The sequence below is a fragment of the Coptis chinensis genome, chromosome 6, assembly GCF_015680905.1.
Source record: "Coptis chinensis isolate HL-2020 chromosome 6, ASM1568090v1, whole genome shotgun sequence".
In the NCBI taxonomy this organism is placed as follows: domain Eukaryota; kingdom Viridiplantae; phylum Streptophyta; class Magnoliopsida; order Ranunculales; family Ranunculaceae; genus Coptis; species Coptis chinensis.
In genome coordinates this window covers 53,559,843-53,568,057 of record NC_141461.1, presented here as the reverse complement: position 1 = coordinate 53,568,057, position 8,215 = coordinate 53,559,843, and the positions used below count along the sequence as shown (strand labels likewise).

Here is an 8,215-nt window from a genome sequence, read left to right as displayed (position 1 = left end):
ATCGACTTTTTTTCATTCCCGAGGAAGTGCATATCTTACCCGGATCTTCTTCCATAATGGTACGGAACAATAGTATCATTGGAGTAGATACACGAATTACTTTCAATACAAGAAGTCGAGTAGGTGGATTGGTCCAGTGGAAAAAAAAAAAAAAAAAAGGTTGAACTAAAAATATTTTTGGGGATATCCATTTTTCTGGAGAGACAGATAAGATATCCCGGCACAGTGGCATCCTAATACGCCGAGGAGCGGAAAAAAAATTCTAAGGACTCAAAAAAATTGAAAAATTGGATCTATGTCCAACGGATCACACCTACCAAAAAAGTATTTTGTTTTGGTTCGACCCATAGTCACATATGAAATAGCAAAGCGGGATAAATTTAGCAATGCTTTTCCCCGGGATCCCCTGCAGGAAAGGGATAGTGTGCAACTTCGAGTTGTCAATTATATCCTTTATGGAAATGGTAAACCAATTCATGGAATTTCTCACACAAATATTCAATTAGTTCGAACTTGTTTAGTATTGAATTGGGACCAAGACAAAAAAGGTTCTTCTATAGAGGAGGTTCATCGTCATTTGTTGAGGTAAGGGTAAATAATATGATTCGATATTTCATAAGAATGGATTTAGTGAAACCCCCCTTTTTTGTATACCGAAAAAGGAATGATCCGGCGGGGCAGGGTTGATCCCGCTAATGGATCGATCGCACCAATCTCAATCCTTTTATTCCAAGGCAAGGATTAAGCAATTACTTACCCGGTATCAAAGAACTATTAAATGACGTTGTTGAATAGAAATAAGGAATGCCAATCTTTGATAACTTTGTCATCATCTAATTGTTTTGAATAGGTCCATTCAACGCTTTGAAATATAACAATGTGACAAAAAAATCAAATAAAAGGGATCCACTACTTCCAATTAGGAATTCATTGGGTCCTTTAGGAATCGTCCCTAAAATTGCGAATTTTTTTCGTTTTACTATTTAATAACTCATAATCAGATCTGGTAAATAAATATTCAGCTGCTTGACAATTTAAAAGAGACTTTCCAAGTACTTAAATATTTTTTAATGGATGAAAATGGGAGGATTTATAATCCCGATCCATGCAGTAACACGATTTTGAATCCATTCAATTGGAATTGGTGTTTTCTCCATCACGATTATTGTGAAGAAACATCGACAATAATTAGCCTTGGACAGTTTTTTTGTGAAAATTTATGTATATCTAAATATGGACCAAATCTAAAACCGGTGGGGCTCTAATTGTTCATGTTGACTCTTTAGTAATAAGATCTGCAAAGCCCTATTTGGCTACTCCGGGAGCAACCGTTCATGGCCATTATGGGGAAATCCTTTACTGAAGGAGATACATTAGTTACATTTATCTATGAAAAATCGAGATCCGGTGATATAACGCGAGGCGCCAAAAGTAGAACAAGTGTTAGAAGTTCGTTCGATTGATTCAATATCAATGAACTTAGAAAAACGGGTTGAAGGTTGGAACGAGCATATAACAAGAATTCTTGGGATTCCACAGGGGATTCTTGATTGGTATTGAAGCTAACCATAAGCGCAAAGTCATTATATCTTTGGTTAATAAGATTCAAAAGGTTTATCGATCCGGGGAGTACAGATACATAATAGGCATATAGAAATTATTGTGCGTCAAATAACATCAAAAGTGTTGGTTTCAGAAGATGGAATGTCTAATGTTTTTTTTCACCCGTGAATTGATTGGATTCTTGAGCGGAACTAGCGGGCGCTTTGGAAGAAGCGATCTGTTACCGAGCAGCCTTATTGGGAATAACGAGGGCGTCTCTGAATACTCAAAGTTTCATATCTGAAGCGAGTTTTCAAGAAACTGCTTTCGAGTTTTAGCAAAAAGCCGCTCTCACGAGGTCGTATCGATTGGTTGAAAGGCCTGAAAGAGAATGTTGTTCAGGGGGTATGATACCCCGTCGGTACCGGATTCAAAGGATTAGTACACCGTTTAAGTCAACACAGCAACATTTCTTTGGAAATTGAAAAGCAAAATCTATTCGAGGGGGGCGCGAGAGATATTTTGTTCCACCACAAAGAATTATTTGATTCTTGCATCCCAAAGAATTTCCACGATACATCAGAACAATCGTTTAGAAAAAAAATTATTTACAGGATTTACGGATTCCTAAGAACAGCGGATTCTTCCTTTTAATTTACCTTTAACTATTAACTATCTGGACCGTTCTGTTGTTAAAAAAATAATGAATAGAAACGAATTAATGGCTTGGACCATGTACAGCTGTTTCAATTTCGGTAGAAAGTTCCGTCGGAACAATTTTTTATTTCAGGGTACCCAGTCTAAAAAAAAAAAAAGAGGAAGTGTGGGGAGAAATGACAAGAAGGTATTGGAACATCAATTTGGAAGAGATGATGGAAGCGGGAGTTCATTTCGGTCATGGTACTAGGAAGTGGAATCCTAGAATGGCACCCTACATCTCTGCAAAGCGTAAGGGTATTCATATTACAAATCTTACTAGAACTGCTCGTTTTTTATCAGAAGCTTGTGATTTAGTTTTTGATGCAGCAAGTAGGGGAAAACAATTCTTAATAGTTGGTACAAAAATAAAGCGGTGATTGATAGCATCGGCTGCAATAAGGGCTCGATGTCATTATGTTAATAAAAAAATGGCTCGGGGGTATGTCAACGAATTGGTCTACTACGAAACAAGACTTCATAAGTTCAGGGGACTTGAGAGCGGAACAAAAGATGGGAAGACTCGGCCGTCTTCCGAAAAGAGATACGGCAATGTTGAAGAGACAATTATATCACTTGCAAACATATCTGGGTGGCATCAAATATATGATGGGGTTGCCTGATATTGTAATCATCGTTGATCAGCAAGAAGAATATACGGCTCTTCGAGAATGTGTCACTTTGGGAATTCCAACAATTTGTTTAATTGATACAAATTGTGACCCAGATCTTGCAGATATTTCGATTCCAGCCAATGATGACGCTATAGCTTCAATCCGATTAATTCTTAACAAATTAGTATCCGCAATTTGTGAGGGTCGTTCTAGCTATATAAGAAATCGTTGATTAATAATAAGATAAGTAAATTACTTCTACTTCGTGAATTCCATAGATTTATGGAATCGGTTACTATATCCTGAATATAAAAAAAGAGATAAAAATTACTGGGTATATTTATATTATGTAATTACTTGGTATTCGATACAATTCAATTAAAGTAGGCGATAAAGAGATGGTTTAATCAAAAAAATTCCTTTTTAAGTTCTATTTTCGTGGAGGGCAATATGAATGTTCTACCATGTTCCATCAACACAATAAAAAGGTTATATGATATATCCGGTGTGGAAGTAGGCCAACATTTCTATTGGCAAATAGGGGGTTTCCAAGTCCATGCCCAAGTACTTATTACTTCTTATTAGGGGGTTATATGTTCGTAATTGCTATCTTATTAGGTTCTGCTACCATAGCAGTTCGAAATCCACAAACCATTCCGACCGACGGTCAGAATTTTTTTGAATATGTCCTTGAATTCATTCGAGACTTGAGCAAAACTCAAATTGGAGAAGAATATGGTCCGGGGGGCAGCCACGAGTAAAACCGTCGGGTAAGACTTTTTTTTTTTGTTATAATTCACATCCATGGAGAACAAGAAAAGAAAATTTGAAGATATACACTCGCTCGATCAGTTATTCTTCTTCTTCCCCACCACTTACCTTCGCCTCCCACCCCCCACTTACATTTTTTGTCTCTCTCTCTCTCTCATCTCGAAAAGGTAAGGAAAACAAAAAATTTGTTCTTTCGTTTTAGGGTTTTATTTGACAAAATTGATGGACTTTTTCAAATTTGACAGTCCGGCCATCGTATTTTTCGTTGTTGGTCACAACCCGTCAAATTATTTTCTCCCCATTCTTCTCTCCTGCCCTCGCCCTAACCTTCCTCATTCTTCTCTTTCTATTTCCTCTTAATTTTCTTCTTTCTGCCACTGGTGACCCACGAAGCTAGAGCTCAACGCCTCAACCCCATCTCGAGCCGGCATTCATCAACACCCAATCCCGCTAACAATTCGGTCTCTCTCTCATTATCTCCAGCACACAAGGGTAATTTGTACATATTTTTGTTTCTTTCACCTTATTATTTCTAATATTTTTTTCAAAACCTAATTTTAAATGGTGGGGATTTTTAAATCCTTTGAAATACAAGGTGTTGAAAGCTCCAAGTTGTTAATTTTCATCTAGTTTGTCATTGAGTGGTCTCTCGACCAGATATTGTCATTGACGCAGTTGGGAGAGGATTATACTGAATTCATGGCATCCAAAATTAGGGGATTGAGTTATGTTTAGTGTTTATCCAGAACTAGGTCCACAAGCCACGAAAACTTTTAAAAGTGGTACTTTTAGTAGAGTGGTTCAGAATATTACTGGGTTTTATGTGATTATGGAGGAATTCTTTATGGTGGAGAATGCGAGGAAAGAAATAAATATCAATGAACATGTACCTGATAACATCACGACTTCTATGGTTGTTAATGTGTTTTATGCACTTCAGAAATGCTGCAGAAGGGCCATTTGAACTTCAAATTCCAACTCAATGCTTGTTGTTCTTAGTGGTGCAATGAATTTGTTGAGCAATGAGTATCAGGAGGCATTGCAACAGAAAATGATGGAGCCAAGTAAGTTGTTCTTACGTGTGGCAGGTGTCCAAAAGACTGGAACAGAGATTGCAACGGCTCTAAACAATATATGGATGTTAGTGGCGAGTATGTTCTTAAGTTACGACGTGAGATTGAGGAGTAGTGTATAGAGGTATGTGCCTGCTTCAATTTACATTTTCCTTTCATTTTCATATATGTATACACAAATTGTGTTATGCTACTAACTGAATTTGGTGAAGAATGCATGTACTTTACTAATGAATTTGTTGAATATACTTTCTTGTTTATCCTTAAATGTGTTCTGCTAAGAAGGAAGCAACATATGGTATTTATGCCAGTGTATTGCAAGATTGCTTAATGTATGTTTTTATGTAATTAATAATATTTTCATCGCGTTGTCTGATTTACGCCATTTTTTTTTGTAATGGTCGTCAACTAGTGGCATTATATCACCAATCAAATAGTGTGTAATAAAAGGTCGAGTAATTCCATATCATGTGATACTAGATATTAGTTAGGCCTTCCATCTTTAGAAGATGTCCCCTTTGCTGATTAGAAAATATGGACGCCTGAGCTCTTGATGTGTGTTGATATTAGTAATATGCCTGAGCTCTTATAATACTGTCTCCCAGATATAAGAGACCGTTGGATGGCTTACTGATGTGAGTTGAATAGAATGTCATTGCTTGACTCTGCACAATGTCATATGCCAGTGAAAACCCACCCTGATTGTTAACCACTTTGGTTTAAATTTGTTTGATGATAAACTATGCTATATAACTATATAAGCAATGGTTAAGGGGGAATTTAAAATAAAGGAAATTTTCAAATGAGCTGATTTTTGCAAGGATGATCTCCATGGCAGGGAGATCGATCATCTCCTCAAATAAGTAGCCCATGATTTATGAGATACTCCACTTTTGGGGTGGAGTGGCTCCCCTCCCATATATATGTATGCGAGATTTGGTTGAAGCATGTTTTGGGGTGAAAACTCAGGTCCTATATATATCTATTCTTTCTTTACTTCCTTGTTTAAGTTGATTTAAGTGGATGTTGTTTTAGAGATGGTTTGGTTTAGGTTCACTCTTATTTATTTCTACATATTATTGATCACTTTATGAAAGTTTTGACACAAGCCATGAACCTACTGGACCAATTCAATTCACAACATAATATATTCGTGAACCTGCATTTTTTATGAGCAGTAGGAAGTTTTATATCTGTTGATCATATGCAATGTAAAACAACAAGTTCTTGATGTTATATACATGATTTTTGTATAAGAATATGTAATAGCTTTATTGAAGTGGGAGCCATAAAAACTTACCTATGAAAGGGTTTATGTCTTAACTTAAGTCTTAGTAGTGGACAGGAGGGCTTAATTAATTTGAACAATCAATGCTTACATGGGAATCCTTTTTAAGTTTAAGTGAAGAAAGGGCTAATCAGTATCATAATGGGGATGAGTTATTTGTTTTAAGGTATTTAGGATGGGTTAGTAGAGAGTTGAGTGGACCTGATCTGCTTGGAGAGACCTTCCACATTAATTTGTACTACATAGGTGTTGTCTTAACATATAGTTGGTGGTGGTGGTGTCAATCCATCCAGGATTGTTGTAAGAAATCAAATGTGACTCTTTGTCTATTGCATGAGCAGGAGTTGCATGCATATCAATTGGCCAAACCAAAGCCTCGTATTTAATGTCATTCATGTGTTATGCTATGTGTTTTGTATATTTTTTCATGTTCTTAAGTTTTTGTTAACCATTTATTGAGTTTTTCATGTAGTCATATGTGCTCCCAACCTACCAGTTCATTTTGAGTTGCTTACGTGCCTTGTTTTACTTCCACCACAATTTGCTACTTACAAGGCTTCTACAACACTAGCGTAGCACATTTAGAAATCATTTTGATCTCAAATAGGGTGAGTGCTGTCTTAGATTTAATTTCGTACTTTGTAAATGTTAGTTTTAGTAAAACTTTTTCCTTGCAAGTTGTTGGGAATAGCTTTAGCAATACATTAAAGGTTGTTGAACTTGTTCAGTCTTACATAGCTATGTAGCAGCCATGCACTAGATGCTGCTAGCCATGTATATTAAGCCTAGTTTTCTATTTCAGTTTATTTTTATTAATACTTCAAATACCTACTGAGTTGGGTTGGATATTAGTTACATTAGATTTTTATTCATGTCTTGTAACTAAAGTTATTCTTATCGATTTAATAACGTTCCCATATTAGTTCACATTATTTTGTTGGTATCTTGGATATTATGATGATTTGGCATAGTCAAGACATCTACGTGTTTGTATTTGGCGTACTAGTTAAGTTTTTATACTTTAGTGTTGAACTATGACAGATTTCAGGATCGACATTGTATCACTTGGAGAAGTTCACATGAGTTTACGATGGCGGAAGAACGAAGAAAGCACTTTTGCCCAAGGGTTGTCTACCTGTTCTTTGAAGAATTATTTCTTGTTTACATTATTTGTCTTTCATTTCATGAAGAATGAGAAAAAAAATACGGTTTGGCCATAAATATTTTTAGCATTAGTTTTGATTGTATGATTTAGTTAATGGAATTCTACCTTTCAGGATGAATAGAAATGGTGATTTTGAGGTGTAGGATGGTTATGGGAGTTTTGTTAGGTGATTGGTACGTTTCTGTTGATTGCGGGTGAACTGACTCAAGAATTAAAATATCAATATTTTGTTTTTAAAAGAAAAAAGGACTTTGCCACGGTCTAGAACTGTCGCAAAAATATCATTTCCCACGGATCCAAACAGACCTTTTAACTGGCCTTTTCCCACGGTCATGACTGTGGGTAGATCATTCCCGACGCACAAAAAGCCTAAGATCTTGTGACGGTATAAAATCGTGGGAAAAGGGCTTTTCCCACGGTTTGTTTTTTTGTAGTGAATATTCCTAAAGACACCTTTTAAACTGAACAATTTCCAACCTTATTCGAACATAATAGAATCGTTAAGTACAAGGACCCTGGTTGTCCTACTGTACAATGCACCTTAAAGGATACCCATACGACGACCGCGTTATTAGACCTGGGGGCGAGTGTTAACTTACTCCCTTATTATTTATATAAACAAATAGGTCTGCATGAGAAGCAACCTACTAAAATGACGTTGCAACTAGCTGATTGGTCTATTAAGTGTCCTAATGGTGTGGTTGAAAACGTGCTTGTTAAGGTTCAAGGTTTCTACTATCCTACTAATTTTATTATCCTCGATACATAAGTCGCTAACGACTCTGATCCTATAATTTTAGGACGTCCTTTCTTGGCAACTACCAACGCGCTTATAAACTGCCGCGATGGTTCAATGTCCATGCCTTTTGGCCATCTTTCTATTGAGGTAAATGTTTTTAAAATGATGAAACAGTTACCAGATTCATCTATAGATGGGGAGGTTAGCATGATCGAGAGCTTAGCTTAAGACTATTTTAATAACACGTTTTCAGAAAACCAAATGCATCAATTCCTTCTTTTCGAAAGTTCAGATTTTGATGATGACTCCTACGTAAAGGAAGTCAAC

At 36.3% G+C, this 8,215-nt stretch overlaps 1 long non-coding RNA gene across 1 annotated transcript; it reads left to right on the top strand.

The window, feature by feature from the left end:
- Positions 1-3,629: 3,629 nt before the first annotated feature.
- LOC147493611 (uncharacterized) lies at positions 3,630-7,291 on the top strand. Its single transcript, XR_015199959.1, has 2 exons — positions 3,630-4,820; positions 7,026-7,291. It is a non-coding gene; the product is annotated as an uncharacterized LOC147493611 (long non-coding RNA).
- The last annotated feature ends 924 nt before the right edge of the window (positions 7,292-8,215 follow it).